The following is a 23,681-nucleotide window of genomic DNA, read 5'->3' on the forward strand; positions in this document are numbered from 1 at the left end:
TTATTTCTATTCATGAACATCGTGTATGCTTCCACTATTTTTATCTTTCTCAATTTCTTTCTTCAATAAATACTACTTGATCATGGAGTATTATCTTTTAAATGTATCACTGGATTGGGTTTGCTAATATTTTGCTGAGGACTTTAGCATCTATTTTCATTAGAGATATTAGCGGAAAATTTTTCTTTATCTGGTTTTGGATTTAGGATAATTCTGGCCAGGTAAATTGAGCCCAGGAATCTTCCCTCCCCTTGAATTATTTAGGATAGTTTGAGAAGAATAGGTGTTAGTTCTTCTTTGAATCTTTGGTAAAATCCACCTGTGAAGCCATCCGATTCTGGGCTTTTGTTTGTTGGGAGTGTTTTGATTACTGCTTCAATTTCACTAGTTGTAATTTGTCTATTCAGATTTTCTGATTCTTCCTGATTTAGTTTTGAAATGTTTCCAGGAATTTATCCATTTCTTCCAGATATCCATTTTGTTTGCATATAATTGTTCATAATATTTTCTTACAATCCTTTGTATTTCTTTGGTGTCAGTTGTTATTTCTCTTTCATTTATGATTTTATTTATTTGGGTACTCTCTCTTTTTTTCTTGATGAGTTTCCTTAAAGCTTTGTCAATCTTGTTTATCTTTTCAAAGAACCAGCCCTTGGTTCCATTGATCTTTTGTATTGCTCTTATGTATCCGATTTTATTTATTTCTGCTCTGATCTTTATCATTTCCTTCCTTCTAATCACTTTGGGCTTCTTTTGCTGTTTCTTTTAAAGCTCCTTTAAGTGTAAGGTTGATGTTTATTTGAGCTTTTTCTTGTTTCTTGAGATAGGCCTGTAATACTATAAATTTCCCTCTTAGGACTGCCTTTGCTCTGTCCCATAGATTTGGGGTTGTTGTGTCCTCATTTTCATTTGTTTCAAAGTACCTTTGATATTTTCTCTGGTCTCACTGTGTGTTTTTCAGTTTTTTTCTTGTGATTGATTTCTAGTTTCATGCCATTATGGTCAGAGAAGATAGTTGATATGATTTCAATCTTCTTAAATTTGTTGAAACTTGTTTTGTTTCTTAAGAGATTGTCTAGCCTAGAAAATTTCCATATGTACTTGAAAAGAATGTATATTCTGTTACTTTGGGGTGAAATGCTCTGAAGATATCAATAAATCCATCTGATCACATTTAAGGCTGCTACTTTCTTGTCTGAAAGATATATCCATTGATGTCAATGCAGTGTTGAAATTCCTTACTCTGACTGTATTGCTGTCAATCTCTTCCTTTATGTCCATCAAGATTTGCTTTATATATTTAGGTAGTCCTATGTTGGATACATAAATGTTCACAAGGGTTATATCCCCTTGTTAGATTTCTCCCTTTATCATTATGTAGTGTCCTTCTTTGTTTCTTACTATAGCCTTTGTTTTAAAGTCTATTTCATCAGATATAAGTATTGCTACCACATCTTTTATGCATTTCCACTTGCATGAAATATCTTTTTCCATCCCTTTACTTTTAGTCTGTGTGTATCTCTCATTCTAGGTGGGTCTTTTGTAGAGAGCATATATGTGGGTCTTGTTTTCTTATCTATTTAGCTAGCCTATATCTTTTGATTTGAGCATTTTAGCCATTTACATTTAAAATGATTATTGATAGATAAGTATTTATTGCCATTTTACTCTTTTAACTATGTTCTTCTGTTTGTTTTTTTCTTTCCTTCTTCTTAAAGAAGACCCTTTAGCCTGGTTGATGTGGCTCAAATTGACCCATGCAACAAGAGGTCACCGGTTCAATTCCTGGTTAGGGCATATGCCCTGGTTTCAGGCTCAATCCCCAGTAGGGGCCATGCAGGAGGCAGCCAATTGATGTTGATTTCACTAGGAGTCTAGTGGAGTCACTAGGAGTTTCTGGCCTCTGGAGCTCAGATGGTGGGTGTGCCAAAAGCCTGCAGGATGGTTCTAGGTGATCTCCTTTGAGGGGAAAGCGTAGGTCAGCTTCAAGGAAAAGTTGGGGCTATGGTCCCCACCCCAAAGCCACTCAACTCAGTCATCCCCTGAGTTTGCCCAGACATCTACATCCTGGCCAAGGCAGCTGACTCTTCAGCAGGGAATAAGCTCTACAGAGTGAGGCAAAAGGGAGTGCAGAGAGTGGAGCTGATACCACAGAGAGGTGAGTGCTCTACCTAAAAAAGATAGTGTCTGTGGGGGGAGGGGGGGATGGAAATTACTCATCACAGAGGTCTTGGTGGCTGTAACTTCAGCCTTCTACCCAGAACCACAAACCCAGCCTCTCCTCACATGAGTCTAGTCTGCTCTGCTCTCCCTCCACTGGAGCCCAGGGTGAGTGACTGCAAAGGATATTTTGTGTGTAGGGCATTTAAGAAGGCACCTGTGTCTCTAGTGGGTACCCATTTTCCCTGACAGACAGAAACCCCAATGTTTTTACAGCCAGATGTTATGTTGGCACCTTCTCACAGCTCTGCACTCTAGTCTGGGGTTTAGACCCAACACTTCTTCACAGGAACTTCAGCTGCCAGCTATGGGAGCAAAGCCAGTCCATTTCATGTCTCCATCCTTCCTACCAGTCTCGATGTGGCTTCTTCTGTAAATCCTTGATTATAAGATTTCTCTTCAGCTAGTATGCAGTTGGTTATTCAGGATGATTTTTTTAAATACTAACATTATTTCTCCTTCCCCTTCCCCTTCCCCTTCCCCTTCCCCTTCCCCTTCCCCTTCCCCTTCCCCTTCCCCTTCTCCTCCTCCTCCTCCTCCTCCTCCTCCTCCTCCTCCTCCTCCTCCTCCTTCTCTTTCTTCTTCAGGTGTAAAGCAACCTTCTAGTACCAAATACTGAACAGACACCTTGGGTCTGCCACTTAATAGGTGTGTGACCTTGGACAGCTATATAATATCTTCAAGCCTCAGATTTCTTATATGTAAATTGGGTTACCAATGCTTATTTGTAGACTTCCTTGAGGATTCAGTGAGTTAATGTAAAGTGCTCAGCACCATGCCTGGCCACAGAGGGTGCACAAAAAGATAAGTGGCAGCTACTACTAGAACTGGCATTAGTGAGGCACAGTATGTCACTGGGTCAGGCATCATTCTCAGAAATCTGGGGCTATTATTTAAGAATAGAATACTAAAAACCCTTGGAATACATGGAAAAAGTAGAGTTTACTTCAGAGGCCTCCAATAATTCTGATCTCTTACCAATTTAACACAACCTCAATCCCATTCCTGTGCTTGGTTTCACCAAGTAAGACATAGCTACTGTTGTTTACCACATATCTAAAATAGCTTACTCCACTCACTTCAGCAATTAAATAATAGTCCAAGAAAGTGGAAACTGTCACACAGTCATCTTTTTGGAAACTATACAAATAATCTGTGATCTGAGCTCAGAAGCAAATGTGGGTGCTATGATCTGAATGGTTGAGTCCCTCAAATTTATATTATGAAATCCTAATCTTCAGTGCAATAGTACTGGGAAGCAGGGCCTGTGGGAGGTGATTAGGTCATGGGATTAGTGTCCTCATAAAAGAAGCTTGAGAAGTTCTTTTGCCCTTTGGCTATGTGAGGTTATGACAAAAAGATGGCCATCTAGGAAGCAGGCTCAGACAGTGAATCTGCAGGTGCCTTGTTTTTGGACTTCCCAGGATCTACAACATGAAAAATAAATTTCTATAGTTTATAATCCACCCAGTCTACAGTATTTTGTTATAGCAGCCCTGTGGACCAAGATACACATGGGTGTTCAAGATGAAGGGTAGGCAAACCCAAGAACTGGCTTATTGGACTACCCTGATTAAAGCCATTGTTTTCAAAGTGAAGAGTTAATAATATATGCTATTGCTTAGGGGATCTTCTAAAATATCCATGTAAATAAGTAGCTGAGATTGTGGCTTGGTTTCCAATTAGGCAGAAACACTTTGGAAAAAGTAGAAATAAAACTATTTTGAGACTTATCAAGCCATTGACTCCAGAGCCTTTAAGAACACACCAGGAAAGGAAAGCCCCAATGAGAAAATAAGGTGCTGAGAGATAATACATAGTTATCTGTTTAATGTTTGAACAGTGATGTTGGATATAATGCTACCTTCACATAACTCTGAGACACACTTCAAGCTCTCATTACCAGTGCCAAGTGTTGTAGTTGTCCACAGTGGGTGTCACAAATGCATGACTACCTGGTGCCAGGCAGAAATATAGATGGGAAAATAACTATTAGTAGTGACCATGGCAAACTGGACAATAAAAGTCATGTCTAAAGTGAGCAGTACCAGGCACTGTGCCCTCCTGTGCTACTTTATTATTTTATTTTTAAAAATAAGAATTGTTAAATTTAATATCCCCCAATTTAAAAAATATCCACAATACCATATAAACCATACAAAAGGCTTCTCTGGCCTGGATTCAGAAACATCCACATAAAGCTTCCTAAAAATAACTATGCCTTCAAAAAGATTGAGAAAAATTTATTCATTTATAAATGTATATTTTCTGTTCTTGTGTCAGGGTCATTACTCATGAATTCCAAAATGAAAGATAAGTAAGTGACATTCTGAGAGGCTCCTCTAACATTCATCAACCTTGAAAACACCACAGATAAGACAGGTTTGAAGCAAACTAAATTTAGAACAGAGTAAAAGAGTCACTAAAAAGCTAGGGTACAGCACTGCAGTGGGTTGTTTCTTGGCTTGTGTGTAAAGTTAGGAATCGTGCATCTCAAAGGTTGGGCTTCAAATCCAGAGAAACAAACTCAACCCATAAAGTCGATGCAAGGAGACACCTGCAGATATAGTTTATCTGGGTCAAGAGTTCAAAATGTTTTTAAAGCAACTAATTGGTCTCACTCAGTTTTGTTAACTCTTACTAACTCTTAACATGCACAACAGGACCATCCTGGTGCTATGAATCTCCATCCTGATGTTTTCAAAGAGCCCAAGACCAGTGTAAAGGCCTACTATGTGCCAGGCCCCAAGGAATCAATCATTGCATTAATTCCTCCCATGAACCTTTCAGTAATCCTGCATTTTTAAAAGTTTTGGAAGAAACTCACAATCCAAAGAAATAATATATATTTGCAAGATAAAAACATAAAGGGAATAACTTTGCCTTTTATGTTCTCATGCACTGACTTGTCACTTGAGGTTGCACGTAAAAACATGATATTACCAAAGCCATGGAAGTATGCTTCTGTCTAGAATATTTGTAAATATGATTTGACATTAAAGTATGGAGTAGGTTGCTTTAAAAATTTCTATTTGTAATCTATGTGTTGAAATTTATAGTTTTATATTAAAAGAGATTTGTATACAATTTAAATTAGTCTTCTCAAATAAATTATTTTTTTAAACAATGACATTACCATAAAGCTATCTCGAAAATGACTGTTACCACTGTACCACCACTGATACAACCATTAGCATCACTGCTATTGCCACTCCATCACTATCCTTGCCGCCACCACCATTACCACCATAGGAACCCCTCATAAAACATTGAAGTTTTTTTTGTTTGTTTTTTTGTTTTTTTGTTTTTTTAAAAAGAGCTGAAATAGACAATGGTGGCCAAATAGGCAGCAGTGTCATGCACCTCCTCCTAGGGCCAGGCCAGAAAAGCAACTACATCAGAGAACATCCACCCTGAATTAACAAATTAGACACAGCTGAGGATACAATTTTCAATAAGGAAGGGCAGAGGATGCAGAGAACACTGCTTGCTAGCCATAACCCATGTGGAACCACTACCATGCCCCGGCAGTGAATGGTGCAGTACCTCTTGGCAGGCTCCAAGATGTCTGCAGGGAGTGTGTGCCACCAGAGCTCTCGCACCAGGCTTCCTCACCAGCCTGCTAGGACCCAGAGACCTAGGATATGGTTCCAAGACCCTGCAGTGAGTGCAAGAGAAGGGGAAACCCTGTGCCCCACCCCCACCCTGGGTCCCAGAACCATGCTAATAGCCTGACTCAGAGCCACTCGATACCCAATCCACCCCCAGCCCAGGGACCAGCTGTCTGGGCAACCTGAAGCAACCCAGAGCATGCCCCAGTCCAGGCCAAAGGGGATCTCTAACTGTGTGACCCAGAGCAATCTACACCCCCTCCATCCTGCCCCCAGGACAGTACTGCTGGAGCCATCTGGAGCAACCCAATGCACACCTCACCCTGGGTGACAGGGGAGCACAGACTGAGCCACCCAGGGCAACTGCCCTGCTCCACACTGAGGAAAGGTGAACTGGAACAACCAAGTGCATATCCCACTCTAGGCTACAAGAAAGGAGGACTGTGTGACCCAAAGCAACTCACGCCCACTCCACTCGAGGCCAGGATCTTGCTGACAGGGAAACCTACTAGTAACCCAGTGTGTGCCCCACTTAGGCCACAGGGTAGCTCTGACTGTGCGACCAAGAGCAACCCAGCACATGCCTCACTCCACGCCATAGGAAAGCACTGCTGGGGTGACCCAAAGTAAGCCATTGTGCCAAGCCAGGGGCCACAGGACTGTGACCCAACATACCCTGCGTTCTGGGGATGCACAGTAATTTCATGCAAGAGGGCTATGGGTCCTCACAGGGAGTCACACATCAGAGGAACTGTGCACATGCTCCCACCACCGTGGGCATCTGAAGCAGACAACTAAAGAACCAGGTCCATTGGAGAAGGGGATACAGCTCAGAACAGAGATGATAAAGGCATGAGACTCAAAGCAGACCCAGCCTCTGGGCTAATGATTTCCAGACCATTGCCTTGATAGGGTATTCAACCTCTCAAACCCCAAGCAGGAGTCCAGGACCAGAAAGAGGCAGCAAAAATGGGGAGACAAGCAAACAACCCCCCAAGGAAAGAAAAAGAGGCATCGTCAGAAAAGAACTAAATGAAATAGAGGCATGCAATATGTCAGAAAAGAGAATTCAGAATAAGGTTCACACAGTTTGTAAACCAGATGGATGAGAAAATCAACAATTTATGTAAAAATCAAAAGTAAATAAAAATGATATAGCTACAATAAAAAACATGATGTAAGACTCCAACAGTACACTAGAAGAAGCAGAGGACTGAATTAGTGAGTTAAAAGATAGGGCAGAAAAACACACACAATCTCAACAGCAATTTGAGAAAAAAATTAGAAAGCAGGAGGAGAACCTAAGAGAGCTTTGGGACATGAAACAAAGTAACATACATATAATAGAGGGGCTAGAATGACAAGAAGAGGAGCAAGGATTATAAAACCTATTTGAAGAAATAATGACAGAAAACTTCCCTGATTTGGGGAAGAAAAAAGTCATACAAGCACAGAGTCCCAAACAATATCAACAACAAAAACAAAAACAAAAAAACCCACAATGAGACACATCATAATTACAATGGCAATGTTAACGACAAAGACAGAATCTTAAAGGCTGCAAGACAGAGACAGCTACCTACAAAGAATCTCCCATTAGATTATCAAATGATTTCTCAACAGAAACACATCAGGCCAGAAGGGAATGGAAGGAAGTATACAAAGTGATGCAAAGCAAGGGACTGAATCCAAGAATACTCTATCCAGCAGGGCTATCACTCAAAATTGAAGGGGAAATCAGGAGCTTCGCAGACAAAAAAAGAAAAAAAATGCTAAGGGCCAAGACAGCAATGCAGGAAATGCTAAAGGGACTGTTGTAAAAAGAAGAAACAGAAAGGGAGAAAGGAACACAGGCATAAAGAATAAAAATGGCTACAACAAGTACCAATGAATAATAACCTTAAGCATAAATGGACTAAATGCTCCAATCATAAGACATAGAGTGGCTGAATGGATAAGAAAACATGACACATATTTATGCTGTCTACAAGAGACCCACCTCAGAACAAGGGAGTCACACAGACTGAAATTGAAGGCATGGAAAAATATTTTTCAGGCAAATGGAAATGAAAAAAAAAGTGGGGTAGCAATGCTTATATCTGGCAAAATAGACCTCAAAGTGAAGGCCATAACAAGAGATAAGGAAGGCCACTTCAAAATACTAAAAGGATAGCACAAGAGGATATAACTCTGGTAAACATATATGCACCCAATGCAAGAGCACCCAAGTACATAAAAAAACCTCCTGATAGATATCTAGAGAGAGATCACAACAATACAATCATAGCAGGAAATTTTAATACCCCATTGACATCACTGGAAAAATCCTCTAGACAAAAAATCAGCAAAGAAACAGCAATCCTAAATGACTCACTGGATCAGATGGACTTAATATCTTCAGAACATTTCACCCCTAAGAGACAGAATGTACATTATTCTTAAGTGCCCATGGGATATTTAAAAAGATAGACCACATAATGGACACCGGCAAAGTCTCTTCAAGTTCAAGAAGATTGAAATCATACCAAGCGTCTTCTCAGACCACAATGGCATAATATTATAAATAAACTACAATAAAAACAATAATAGGCCCTTATCAGCCTCACACAGATTGTCAAACTGCAGTGGGAAGGCCGGGGAGGGTTGGGGGCAGGAGGGAGGGGGGTAAGAGATCAACCGAAGGACTTGTATGCATGCATATGAGCATAACCAATGGACATAAGACACTGGGGGGTAGGGGAAGCCGGGGTATTGTCAAGGGCGGGGAAAAAAAGGACACATATGTAATACCTTTTGTAATGCTTTAAGCAATAAAAAATAAAATAAAAAAAAACAATAATAAACATTCAAAACTTGGAGGCTAAATAGCATGCTATTAAACAATGATTTTGTTACCAAAGAGATCAAAGAAGAAATAAAAAGCAGCCTGTAAACAAATGACAATGAAAACACAACAATCCAAAATCTATGGGACAAGGTGAAAACAGTCCTGAGAGGGAAGCATTACAGGCCACCTTCAAAAAAAGGAAAAACTGGTAATAAATTATATAAACCTACAACTTAAAGAATTAGAAAGAGAGCAACAGGAAAAGCACAGAGTAAGCAGAAGGAAGGAAATAATAATAAAGATCAGAGCGGAAATAAATGACATAGAGATAAAAAAAACAATACAAAAGATCAATAAAATCAAGAGTGGGTTCTTTGAAATGATAAACAAGTCTGATGAACCTATAGCCAGGCTCACCAAGAAGCAAAGAGAGAGGACCCAAATAAATAAAATAAAAAATGAAAGAGGTGAAATAACAACAGACAACACAGAAATACAAAGAATTGTAAAAAAATACTATGAACAACTCTATTCCAACAAACTGGTCAACTTAGAAGAAATGGACATATTCTGAGAAAAATACAACCTCTCAAAACTAAATCAGGAAAAATAAAAAAAATCTGAATAGGCTGATAACTATAGAGGAAATTGAAGCAATAATCAAAAAACTTCAAGCAAACAAAAGGCCTGGACAAGATGGCTTCACATGGCAGTTTTGCCAAATATTCAAAGAAGAATTAAAATCTATCCTCCTCAGACTATTCCAAGAATTTCAAGAGGAAGGAACACTTCCAAGCTGTTTTTATGAAGCCAGCATTACCATAATCCCAAAACCAGATAAAGACACTACAAAGTAAGAGAATTACAGGCCAATATCTCTGAAGAACATAGATGCTAAACTCTTCAAGAAAATCCTAGCAAATTGGACCCACCATTACATTAGAGAGATCATACACCATGATCAAGTGGGATTTATTCTGGTGATGCAAGGATGGTACAATATCCACAAATCAATAAACATGATACATCATATAAACAAATTGAGAGGTAAAAATTGCATAATCTTATCAATTGATGCAGAAAAATCTTTTGAAAAAGTCCAACACCCTTTCTTGATAAAAACTCAGCAAAGTAAGAATAGAGGGATCATACCTCAACATAATAAAAGCCTTATATGACAAATCTACAGCCAACATCATACTCAGTGGGCAAAAACTAAAACCATTTCCCCTAAGAACAGGAATAAGACAGGGATACCCACTCTCACACACCTGTTTGAAATAGTACCAGAAGTTCTAGCCATAGTGATCAGACAAGAAGAAGAAATAAAAGGCATCCAAATTGGCAAAGAAGAAGTAAAACTGTCATTATTTGGAGATGACATGATATTGCATGTAAAAAACCCTAAAGACTCCATAAAAAAAAACTACTATATTTAATAAATGAATTCAGCAATGTAGCAGGATGCAAAATTAACACCCAGAAACCTATGGCTTTTTTTATACACCAATAATGAACTCACAGAAAGAGATACAAACAAACAAACAAAAAATTCTATTTACTATTGCAACAACAAAAAAAGATACCTAGGAAAAAACTTAACTAAGGAGGTAAAAGACCTGTACTCAGAAAACTACTGGATATTGAAAAAAGAGATAGAGGAAGACATAAACAAATGAAAGAATATACCATGGTCATGGATTGGTAGAATCAACATAATTAAAATGTCCATACTACCCAAAGCAATCTATAGATTCAATGCAATCCCCATTAAAACATCAACAGCCTATTTTACAGACCTAGAAGAAACTCTCCAAAAATTCGTCTGGAATAAAAAAAGACCACAAATAGCTGCAGCAACCTTGAGGAAGAAAAACAAAGATGGGGGATCTCAATACCAGATATTAAGCTATACTACAAAGCCACTGTTCTCAAAACTGCCTGGTACTGGCACAAGAACAGACATACAGACCAATGGAACAGAGCAGAGTATCCAGAAATTGACCCAAGCCATTATGCTCAATTAATATTTGACAAAGGAGGCAAGAGCTTACCCCGGACTCAAGACAGTGTGGGGAATATTTGTCAGATACATTCAAAAAATGAAACTAGAACAGCAACTTAAACCATACACAAAAATAAACACAAAAAAAATAAAGGACTTAAACATAAGATGGGAACCATAAAAATCTTACAAGAATCCATAGGCAGCAAAATAACAGAGATATGTCGTAGCAATTCTTTACCGACACAGCTCCTAGGGCAATGGAAGCTAAGGAGAAAATAAACAAATGGGACTATATCAAAATAAAAAGCTTCTGCACAACAAATAAAATCATCAACAAAACAACAAGAACTGCCTGGGAGAACATATTTGCTAATGTTACCTATCTACACTAATAAAAGAGAAAGATGGAAATTGACCTTACCTTTGTGACGCCCACCAGCCAATCAGGCATGAGTAGGCAAATTAACTCAAAGATGGAAGGTTAATTTGCATACACAGGCATTGCGTGGCTGGGGTGGGGTCGGGGGGAAGGCAAAAAGGCGGCTCTGGCCAGAACGAAGGCAGTGCAGGCAGCCAGGGGAAGGAAGGCCCATTCTTTTTTTTTTTTTTAAATATATTTTATTCATTTTTTACAGAGAAGGGAGAGGGACAGAGAGTTAGAAACATCGATGAGAGAGATCGATCAGCTGCCTCCTGTACGCCCCCCAGTGGGGATGTGCCCGCAACCAAGGTACATGCCCTTGACCGGAATCGAACCTGGGACCCTTCAGTCCACAGGCCGATGCTCTAGCCACTGAGCCAAAATGGTTCAGCAGGAAGGCCCATTCTTACACGAATCTTTGTGCATCAGGCCTCTAGTCCTATCTAATAATAGACAAACATGGTAATTTAACCATACCTCCGACACGCTTCCCATTGGCTAATCAGGGCGATAGGCAAATTAACTGCCAACCAAGATGGCACCGGCAGCCAGGCAGCTGAAGCGAACAGGAGGTTTGCTTGCTCCAGTGATGGAGGAAGCCAAGGTTCCCTGCCTGCTGCTGCCAGCCTCTGAGCTGCACTCTAAGAAACAATGTTGCAATTATAGAAGCTAAACAAACCCCAGAAACTTGCTTTCAGTCAGCCGGGCCTCAGAGCTGGAGCTGCAACAGTGTTTCATTTATAGAAGGCAAACAAATCCAGATACCTGCTTTCAGCAGCCGAGGTCTCAGAGCTGGAGCGGAGCCTCAGAGCTCAAGCCGGCTCTCAGTTCCAGTGACAGCCATAAAAGGTAAATAAATCCCAGAATAAAAAAAAAAAAAGGAGATGTTGGGAGCTTCAGTCACCCACCAGCCTGAAAACGGCCCTCAGCCCCTCACCCAGGCTGGCCAGGCACTCCAGTGGGGACCCCCACCCTGATCCAGGAAACCCTTCAGAGCAAACCAGTGGGCCCCCACCCGTGCACCAGGCCTCTATCCTATATAGTAAAAGGGTAATATGCAAACTGACCCTAACAGCAGAAGGACTGGGAATGACTGGTCACTATGACACACACTGACCACCAGGGGGAAGACGCTCAATGCAGGAGCTGCCCTCTGGTGATCAGGGCCCTCTCACATGGGAGGAGCTCTGCTCAGCCACAAGCCAGGCTGATGGCTGCCAGTACAGCGGTGGTGGTGGGAGCCTCTCCTGCCTCCTCAGCAGCACTAAGGATGTCCGACTGCAGTTTAGGCCTGCTCCCTGCTGGCAAGTGGACATCCCCAGAGGGCTGCTGGGCTGCCAGAGGGATGTCTGACTGCCAGCTTAGGCCCCATCTCCCAGGGAGTGGGCCTAAGCCAGCAGGTGGACATTCCCCGAGGCGTCCTAGACTGCTAGAGGGCACAGGCCATGCTGAGGGACCCCCCTCCCCCCCGAGTGCACAAATTTTTGTGCACTGGGCCTCTGGTATATATATAAAAGGCTAAGTGACCAACCATACATTCATCTGACAGTAAGACTGACCAACCAGCTGGTACCTATGACTCGCACTGGCAATTTAAAAATAAACGTTGACTTGGGCATGCATGATACATATAAAGGTCTCACTGGTGACAATCGCACACAATGCCAGAATGTATCTGAAGACCAGCTATTGGCACAACACACCTCTGAAGCTGAAAGAAAGTGACATCATCGACAGAATATTGTTTATTTATTAATCAATATATATATATATATTATTTTCATATACATTTTACTAATTTTCTTTCATCTCTGACACTTCTATTACAGAGAAAAAGCAAATAGCAATATTAAAATATTTTGTATTTTAATTTTATAATACTACTAGAGGCCCGGTGCACAAAAATTTGTGCACTGGGGGGGGGGGGCGGGTCCCTCAGCCTGGCCTGTGCCCTCTCGCAGTCTGGGACCCCTCGGGAGATAATGACCTGCTGGCTTAGGCCTGCTCCCGGGTGGCAGAGGGCAGGCCCAATCCCTAGGTGCAGCGCCTGGTCGGGCTCAGAGCAGGGCTGATTGGGGAGTTGGGGCGCCGCCCCGTCATGCACAGAGTAGGGTGGATGGGGAGGTTGCGATGCCACCCCTAGTCATGTTCAGGGTAGGGCCGATTGGGGGGTTGGGGCACTGCCCCGTCACACTCAAGGCAGGGTTGATGGGGAGGTTGTGGCGCCACACCCTGCCACGCAAAGAGCAGGGCCGATCAGGGGGTTGGGGCGCTGCCCCCTGTCACACACAGAGCAGGGCCCATCAGGGGTTTGGGGAGCTCCTCCCTGTCACGCACAGAGCAGGGCCGATCAGGGGGTTGAGGAGCTCCCCCCTGTTACACACAGAGCAGGGCCAATAGGGGAGTTGGGGCACCACCCCCTGTCACACACAGAGCAGGGTCCGTGGGGGGGGGGGCAGTTGGGGCGCCACACCCTGTCACACTCAGGGCAGGGCCGATGGGGAGGTATGGCTCTACCCCATCTCACATAGAGCAGGGCCCGTGGGGGGGGGGGGGGGGGGTTGGGGCTCTGCCCCCTGTCACACACAGAGCCACAGGGCAATCAAGGGGTTGGGGCGCCGCCCTCTATCACCCACAGAGCAGGGCTGATCAGGGTTGGGGCGCTGCCCCCTGTCACACACAGAGCTGCAGGGCAATCAGGGGGTTGGGGCGCTGCCCCCTGTCACACACAGAGCCGCAGGGCAATCAGGGGATTGGGGCGTTGCCCCTTGTCACGCTGATCCCGGTGCCAGGAGGCCTCGCGGCTCCGCTGATCCCGCCCGGCAGGGTCACAGATCCGGGTCCCAGACCGCAGACAGCCTTGCCTGCTGCCGCCTGCCTTCAGTATGCAAATTAGCCGCCATCTTGTTGCCTCAGGGTGGGGGTCCCCACTGGGGTGCCTGGCCAGTCTGGGTGAGGGGCTGAGGGCCGTTTTCAGGCTGGTGGGCGACTGGAGCTCCAAACCTCTCCTTTTTTTCTTTCTTTTTATTCTGGCATTTATTTACCTTCTATGGCTGTCACTGGAGCTGAGAGCCGGCTTTCTCTCTGAGGCTCCGCTGAAAGCAGGTTTCTGGCCTTTGTTTTCTGTATTCGAAACAATGTTGCGACTCCAGCTCTGAGATCCCGGCTGACTGGCAGGAGCTTTCTGGGCTTTTGTTTATCTTCTATAAATGTTACTATGTTTCCAACTGAAGCTCAGAGGCCTGCGGGGAACGTTGGAGTTCTCTGTCACTGAAGGAAGCAAGCCTCCCTGTTCGCATCAGCTGCCTGGCTGCCGGCCGCCATCTTGGCTGACAGTTACTTTGTATATATTCACTGATTAGCCAATGGGAAGGGTAGCGGTCGTACGCCAATTACCATGTTTCTCTTTTATTAGTGTAGATATTATACATATCCAATAAGGGCCTCATATCTAAAATTTATGGGGAACTCACAACTTAACAGAAGGTAAATAAATAATCCAATCAAAAAATGGGCAAAGGATCTAAATAGACACTTTTCAAAGAAGGACATAGGAAGCCAAGAGACATATGAAAACATGCTCAAAGTCACTAATCATCTGAGAGATACAAATCAAAATGACAATGAGATACCATCTCACACCTATCAGAATGGCTATCATCAATAAATCAACAAACAACAAGTGCTGGTGAGGATGTGGAGTAAAAGGAACCCTCGTGCACTGCTGGTGGGAATGGCTACTGGTGCAATCACTGTGGAAAACAGTATAGAGTTTCCTCAAAAAATTGAAAATGGAACTCCCATTTGACCCAGTGTTCCCACTTCTAGGATTATATCCCAAGAAATTAGAAATAATATATGCAACCCTATCTTCATAGCAACACAATTTACAATAGCTAAGATTTGGAAATAGCTGCAATGCCCATCAGCAGATCAGTGGATTAAAAAACCATGGTACATCTACACATGGAATACTATTCTGCTGTAAAAAAGAAAGAACTCTTACCATTTGCAACATCATGGATGGACCTGGAGAGCATTATGCTAAGCAAAATAAGCCAGTCAGAGAAAGAAAAATATCACATGATTTCACTCATTTGTGGAACATAATGAACAACAGAAACCAGCGGTCCTCAAACTACGGCCCGCGGGCCACATGCGGCCCACCGGAAACATTTATCCGGCCAGCCAGGTGTTTTTGCCACTGCTGCCTGTCCTGCTTAGTAGCCTACTCATCCTGGGCCCACAGTGCGCATGTGTGGAATGTCTGAGGGACAGTGAACTGGCCCCCTGTTTAAAAAGTTTGAGGACCTCTAACATAAACTGATGAACAAAAATAGATCCAGAGATGTAGAAACACTGAACAGTTATTTTAATTAAATTTTTATTGTTCAGATTATTACAGTTGTTCCTCTTTTTTCCCCCATAGCTCCCCTCCACCCCGTTCCCACCCCACCCTCTGCCCTTACCCGCCCCCCACTGTCCTCATCCATAGGTGTATTATTTTTATCCAGTCTCTTCCCTCACCCCCACACCCCTTACCCCCTGAGAACTGTCAGTCCACTCCCTTTCTATGCCCCTGATTCTATTATATACACCAGTTTATTCTGTTCATCAAATTATTTATCCACTTGATTTTTAGATTCACTTGTTGATAGATATGTATTTGTTGTTCATAATTTTTATCTTTACCTTTTTCTTCTTCTTCCTCTTCTTAAAGGATACCTTTCAGCATTTCATATAATACTGGTTTGGTGGTGATGAACTCCTTTAGCTTTTTCTTATCTGTGAAGTTCTTTATCTGACCTTCAATTCTGAATGATAGCTTTGCTGGATAAAGTAATCTTGGTTGTAGGTTCTTGCTATTCATCAATTTGAATATTTCTTGCCACTCCCTTCTGGCCTGCATAGTTTCTATTGAGAAATCAGCTGACAGTCGTATGGGTACTCCCTTGTAGGTAACTAACTGTTTTTCTCTTGCTGCTTTTAAGATTCTCTCTTTGTCTTTTGCACTTGGCATCTTAATTATGATGTGTCTTGGTGTGGTCCTCTTTGGATTCCTTTTGTTTGGGGTTCTCTGCGCTTCCTGGGCTTGTAAGTCTATTTCTTTCACCAGGTAGGGGAAGTTTTCTGTCATTATTTCTTCAAATAGGTTTTCAATATCTTGCCCTCTCTCTTCTTCTGGCACCCCTATAATTCGGATGTTGGTACGCTTGAAGTTGTCCCAGAGGCTCCTTACTCTATCTTCATATTTTTGGATTCTTTTTTTCTTTTTGTTCTTCTGGTTGGGCGTTTTTTGCTTCTTCGTATTTCAAATCTTTGACTTGATTCTTGCAATCCTCTAGTCTGCTGTTGGGTCTCTGTATAATATTTTTTATTTCAGTCAGTATATGCTTAATTTCTAGTTGGTCCTTTTTCATATCCTCGAAGGTCTCACACTAAATTTATCGGCGGTTTCTAAAAAATTCTTGAAAAACCTTATAACCGTGGTTTTGAACTCTATAGCCAGTAGTTTGCTTTCCTCCATTTCTGTCATTTGTGACCTGTTTCTTTGTCTCCGCATTTTTTATGCTTCATTGTGGTGATAGAGTGGCTTTCTGTGCTAGGTGTCCTATAGACCCAGTGGCTCAGCCTCCCCAATTACCTGAGGTGGACACTCTTGGTGCACTCCTTTGTGGGCTTTGTGCACAGTCTTGTTGTAGTTAAGCCTTGATTGTTGTAGGTATCACTGGGAGGAATTGACCTCCAGGCCAATTGGCTATGAGAATCAGCTGTGTCTGCAGTGGGAGAACTTCTGTGCTGGAGACACCCTTCTGGGGCAAGACTTGCTTCAGTGGGGCTTTGATGCTCACTGAGTCTGCCCCCTGAGTGTGTCCCTTATGGATCTGAGGAGTTGTAATCTGGATGGTCCCACTCTGACCACTGGGTACACTGGCTCTTGGATCTCTAAGGAGGTGCTAATTTAGCCATAGCCAGCAGGAGCTATGGAGAGATATGCAGATTCCTTTTCCTTGTTTGAGGTTTGGAGGTGCCCAGATGAGGCTCAGCTGTGAAGTAATGCAAGCTGCTGTGGGGCCTTGGGCCTTCTTTTGGATGTTCTGGGTCTCTCTGACCCAGCTGCAGTTAGTTAGGTAATTTTAGATTGCAAAGGGCCAGGGCATTCATATGCAAAAGCCTCTGTGCACAGCTTGGGTGGGGTGGGGTTTCAGGGAATCAAATGGGCGGAGCACACAGCTATGGCTGAGCCTCAGTCCTGCCTTAAGAGGTCCCAGTTCTCACTGTTCCACGGTAATCGCTGCAAGCACCTCTGAGAGAAAGCCATCCTCAAGTTCCGCCCGATGCCAGACAGTCCAGTTTCTCCCCGTATGAGTCTGGGTCCCCAGAGACTCACCCAGCACTGGCGTTCAGAGCAGTTGGGAGCTTGTGTGTCCCTCCCAATTGAAAAAGACAGCCGCGTCCTCAGTTGCCAGCACTTTCCGCTTGCGCCTCCATACCTCTGCAATTTACTTCCACACCGAACCTCCTCGGAGTCTCAGTGTGCTTTTTTTAAAAAATTAAAGTTCTAGTCCATGGACTGCTGGCTACAGATTTTGATGTCTATCTTCTTCTCACTGTCAGTTATTTCTACACCTTGCTCTCCATTTGTTTCAGCACCAGCACACTTCTAAGCCAATCCAATCCTGTCCACCATATTACCACATTCCTATCCTCTTTCTTTTTCTTCTGAACTTATGTGCCTCCCAAAAATATTTTTGCAAATTCTTCCCCCATGTGGGTTCTCAATTATGCAAATCTATCAACCACTGGACATATGGTATGGACTGCCTACTAAGTGCTCAGCTCACGTGTGTGTGTGTTTGTGTGTGTGTGTGTTTGTGTGTGTGTGTGTATAGTAGTAGCAGTAGTAGTAGTAGTAGTAGTAATAGTAGTAATAAAGAGACAGGGAGGAAGGGAGGGACGGAAGGAAAGAAACTCCCTATTCTGAGAGCTCCATACATAGTTACTCAATAAATATCTTACCTAATAATAGACAAACATGGTAATTGACCATACCTTCGTTACCCCTCCCATTGGCTAATCAGTGAGATATGCAAATTAACCACCAACAAAGATGGCGGCCGGCAGCCATGGAGCTGCAGCGAGCAGGAGGCTTGCTTGCTCCAGTGATGGAGAAAGCCAAGGTTCCCCGCCTGCCATGGCCCAGCTCTAAGCTACACTGAAAGCAACAAAGTTTCAATTATAAAAGGTAAATAATCCCCAGATACCTGCTTTCAGCTGGCTGTGGCCATGGAGCTGGAGCCTTGGGTTGCCCCTGACGATGGAGGAAGCCAAGCCCTGGCTGGCTCTGAGCTCCACTCCAGGTTACAAAGTTTCAATTATAGAAGGTAAATAAATCCCAGAAAAAGAAAGAAAAAAAGGAGGGGCTGGGAGCTTCTGTCACCGGGGAGGCTTGGCCAACCTGAAAATGGCCCTCAGCCCCTCACCCAGACTGGCCAGGCACCCAGTGGGGACCCCCACCCTAAAGGGGGTGTAGCCAGCCTGAAAAAAGCCATCAGCCCCTCAACCAGGCTGGCCAAACCTCCATGGGGTGAGGGTCCCCATTGGGTGGGGAGCTTGACCAGCCTGCAAACAGCTATCAGCCTCTCATGCAGGCTAGCCAGGCACCCCAGTGGGGAACCCCACCCTGAAGGGGTGTGACCAGCTACAAACAGCCATCAGCCCCTCACCCAGGCTGGCCAGGCACCCCAGTTGCACCCCAGTGGGGCCCCCCACCCTGAAGGGCAAACCAGCCAGCCCCCACCTGTGCACCAGGCCTCTATCCTATATAATAAAAGGGTAATATGCAAACTGACTTTAACAGCAGAAAGACTGGGAATGACTGGTCACTATGACACACACTGACCACCAGGGGGCAGATGCTCAATGCAGGAGCTGCCCCCTGGTGGTCAGTAAGCTCCGACAGGGGGAGCTCTGCTCAGCCACAAGCCAGGCTGATGGCTGCCAGTACAGCGATGGTGGTGGGAGCCTCTCCTGCCTCCTCAGCAGCACTAAGGATGTCAGACTGCAGCTTAGGCCTCCTTCCCGCTGGCAAGTGGACATCCCCGAGGGCTCCCGGGCTGCCAGAGGGATGTCTGATTGCCAGCTTAAGCCCAATCCCCTGGGGAGTGGGCCTAAGCCAGCAGGTGGTCATCCCCTGAGGGATCCCAGACTACCAGAGGGCACAGGCCAGGCTGAGGGACGCCCCCCCCCCCCCCCCGCGAGTGCACAAATTTTTGTGCACCGGGCCTCTAGTTTCTTAATGAAATTCCAAAACCAAAATGAGGAGGGATTCAGATTACAAAGGTTCTTGAAAGCCCACAGAGGCATTCTGCCTTGATATGGTGGAATCACTGCACGTTACCAAATACAGAGAATTGACCAGTAGCAGGTAGCATTTAAAAAAGGGATCCTGCCCTAACCAGTTTGGCTCAGTGGATAGAGCGTCGGCCTGTGGACTCAGGAGGCAGCTGATCAATGTTTCTCGCTCATCGACATTTCTAACTCTCTATCCCTCTCCCTTCCTCTCTGCAAAAAAATCAATAAAATATATTTTAAAAAAATAAGGGATCCTGGGGAACCACTGAAACAGATTGGGAAATAAATAATAGGGAATACTATAGTGAGGAAGACAGAAATAAGAAGGCAGATTCAAAAGATGTCCAGAATGTAAAAACAACTGAACTTTAAGTTTAATTGGGAATGAAGGAAGAAGACCTATGTGCCACAGTGGAGAACTAAGGTGACTGAGAATAGGAAGAGGGACTCTGAACTGCATGGGGCTGAAGACTGAGCTGGATGATGCCATCCAGCTCCTCACAGTGTTCCACACCAGGAACAAGGGCACAGAGGTACAGGTAGACAACATCAAGAGGTCCACTCTGACTTTCTGGACAAATTGTGCTCCATTTAGTATATGAAGGGTTGTTAGGGTGCCTTCTTTGTCAGCAGCCTCAAAGGTGAAGCCATTACACCTCCTCAACTGGGTACCCCTACCCTGTTTTCTAACAGAGTTCTGATACTGTCTCTTAAAATGTATTTAAAACTGAAAAGCAAGGGTTGGGAGGGTCTGTATCCCCTGAGCAAGAGGACACTTTGACTTTGCTTTTTGAAATCTTGACTTCATGTATCATAGATTTGCTCGCGTTTTCTTCTCTTGATGCCTCCATTGCTCCATCCTCACTCATATGACGTCACATTACAGACTTCACACAAGGGCTCCAGGAAAACCTGATGTCTAATGCCATTTGGGTCAACTACTCTCAGCTTCTTGTACCAACTTTCTAGTGCAAGTATGTCAAACTCAAAGGCTAACATGGACCAAATAAACAAGGTTTAAGTTTATGTGGGCCGCAAAAATAAATAAATAAATAAAAATAAAAGCTTCAATTTTCATAGAAACATAGGTTTATTTCAATAGAGACATGTTGAATACAAAGGGCTGAAATAAATGAGTAATCATTAACATAAAATAAAAGAACATTTTAATAAAAATTAATATTCTTTCTTGAACATTATCTTACCAGAAACTGAATAACTGCACAAATTAATAAGCATAACGCAAATAAACCTATTTTTCCTGTTCTCCAAAAGCGAAATATTTCCTGTTGCGCACAACAAACAAGTCAGTACAAGACTAATGACACAGCAATCAGCTGCTAAAATATTTGCTGCTGAAATGACTACAAACAAGTACCTTTCAATAAAAACTTTAAATGTAAATGGACTAAATGCTTCAATCAAAAAGCATTGAATGGCTGAATGGATAAAAAGACATGACCCATATATATATGCTGTCTACAAGAGACCCACCTCAGAACAAAGGACTCAAACAGACTGAAAGTGAAGGGATGGAAAAATGTCTTTCAGGCAAATGGAAATGAAAAAAAATCTGGGGTAGCAATACTTATATCTGACAAAATAGGCCTCAAAGTGAAGGCCATAACAAGAGATAAGGAAGGCCACTTCATAATACTAAAGGGATCGATACAACAATAGGATATAACCCTGATAAACATATATGCACCTAATGCAGGAGCACCCAAATACATAAAAAAACTCCAGGAAGATATCAAGGGAGAGATTGACAACAATACAATCATAGTATGGGGACTTAAACACACCACTGACATCATTGGATAAATCCTCTAGACAAAAAATCAGCAAAGAAACAGCAATCCTAAATGACTCACTAGATCAGATGGACTTAATTGACATCTTCAGAACATTTCACCCCAAAACCACAGAATATACGTTCCTCTCAAGTGTACATGGGAAATTTTCAAAAATAGACCACATATTGGGTCACAAGCAAAGTCTCCCCAAATTCAAGAAGATTGAAATCATACCAACCATCTTCTCAGACCACAATGGCATAATATTAGAAATAAATTACAATAAAAACAATCCAAAAAACTCAAACACTTGGAAGCTGAATAGCATGCTATTAAATAATGATTGGGTTACCAATGAGATCAAAGAAGAAATTAAAAATATGCTGGAAACTAATGACAATAAAAACACAACTATCCAAAATTTATGGGACATAATGAAAGCAGTCCTGAGACAGGCCTACCTCAAAAAACAAGAAAAAATGATAGTAAATCATCTAACTCTACAACTCAAAGAATTAGAAAGAGAGCAACAAGAAAAGCCCAGAGTGAGCATAAAGAAAGAGATAATAAAGATCAGAGCAGAAATAAATGACATAGAGTCAAAAAAAAAAAATACAAAAGATCAATGAAACCAAGATCTGGTTTTTAGAAACGATAAATAAGATTTATGAACCTCTACCCACACTCACCAAGAAGCAAAGAGAGAGGACCCAAATAAACAAAATCACAAATGAAAAAGGCAAAATAAAAACAGACACCACAGAAATTCAAAGGATTGTTAAAAAATACTATGAACAACTCTACCCCAACAAACTAGACAACCTGGAGGAAATGGACATATTCCTAGAAAAATAAAACCTTCCAAAATTCAATCAGGAAGATTCTAAAAATCTCAATAGGCCAATAACTATAAAAGAAATTGAAGCAGTAATAAAAAAACTTCCAGCAAACAAAAGCCTGGGGCCAGGCAGCTTCACAGGGGAGTTTTACCAAACATTCAAGGAAGAACTAAAACCTATCCTCCTCAGACTATTCCAAAAAATTCAAGAGTAAGGAACACTTCCAAGCTCTTTCTATGAAGCCAATATCACCCTAATACCAAAACCAGATAAAGACAACACAATGAAAGAGAATTATAGGCCAATATCCCTCATGAACATAGATGCCAAAATCCTCAACAAAATTCTAGCAAATCGGATCCAGCAATACATCAGAAAGATCATACACCATGACCAAGTAGGATTTATCCCAGGGATGCAAGAATGGTACAATATCTGCAAATCAATAAACGTGATACATCACATAAACAAATTGAAAGATAAAAATCACATAGTTATATCAATTGATGCAGAAAAAGCATTTGACAGAATCCAACACCCTTTCTTGATAAAAACTTTCAGCAAGGTGGGAATAGAAGGATCATACATCAACATAATAAAAGCCATATATGACAAACCCACAGCCAACATCATACTCAATGGTCAAAAACTAAAACCATTTCCCCTAAGAACAGGAACAAGACAGGGATGCCCACTCTCACCACTCCTGTTTGACATAGTACTGGAAGTACTAGCCACTGTGATCAGAGAAGAAGAAGAAATAAAAGGCATCCAAATTGGAAAAGAAGAAGTAAAACTGTCCTTATTTGCAGATGACATGAAACTGTACATAGAAAACCCTAAAGACTCCATCAAAAAATTATTAGACTTAATAAACGAATTTGGCAATGTAGCAGGATACAAAATTAATGCCAAGAAATATATGGCATTTCTTCACACCAATAGTGAACTTACAGAAAGAGAGACTAAAAAAGCAATCCCATTTACCATCACACCAAAAAAATTAAGATGCCTAGAAATAAACTTAACTAAGGAGGTAAAAGACTTATATGCGAAAAACTATAGGACACTGAAAAAAGATGTAGAGGAAGACATAAACAGATGAAAGAACATACCGTGTTCATGGATTGGTAGAATCAACATCATCAAAATGTCCACACTACCCAAAGCAATCTATAGATTCAATGCAATTCCTATTAAAATACCAACTGCATATTTCACGGGCCTAGAACAAACTCTCCAAAAATTCATCTGGAATAAAAAAAGACCTCGAATAGCTGCAGCAATCCTGAGAAAGAAGAACAAAGTAGGTGGGATTTCAATACCAGATATCAAGCTGTATTACAAACACACTGTTCTTAAAACAGCTTGGTACTGGCACAAGAACAGACATATAGATCAATGGAATAGAATAGAAAACCCAGAAATCGACCCAAACCACTATGCCCACTTAATATTCAACAAATGAGGCAAGAGCACACAATGGAGTCAAGACTCTTCAATAAATGGTGTTGGGAAAATTGGACAGATACATGCAAAAAGATGAAACTAGACCACCAACTTACACCATACACAAAAATAAATTCAAAATAGATAAAGGACTT

General features: G+C 42.3%; 1 protein-coding gene across 2 annotated transcripts in view; it reads right to left on the reverse strand.

Annotated features, from left to right (window-relative positions):
- DCLK1 (doublecortin like kinase 1) overlaps positions 1-23,681 on the reverse strand; it is a 539,423-nt gene that overhangs the window by 268,152 nt on the left and 247,590 nt on the right. The window lies entirely within an intron of this gene.

This window comes from Myotis yumanensis, unplaced genomic scaffold, assembly GCF_028538775.1.
Source record: "Myotis yumanensis isolate MYYU_CA2020_CCGP unplaced genomic scaffold, mMyoYum1.0.hap1 SCAF_3, whole genome shotgun sequence".
Taxonomy (NCBI): domain Eukaryota; kingdom Metazoa; phylum Chordata; class Mammalia; order Chiroptera; family Vespertilionidae; genus Myotis; species Myotis yumanensis.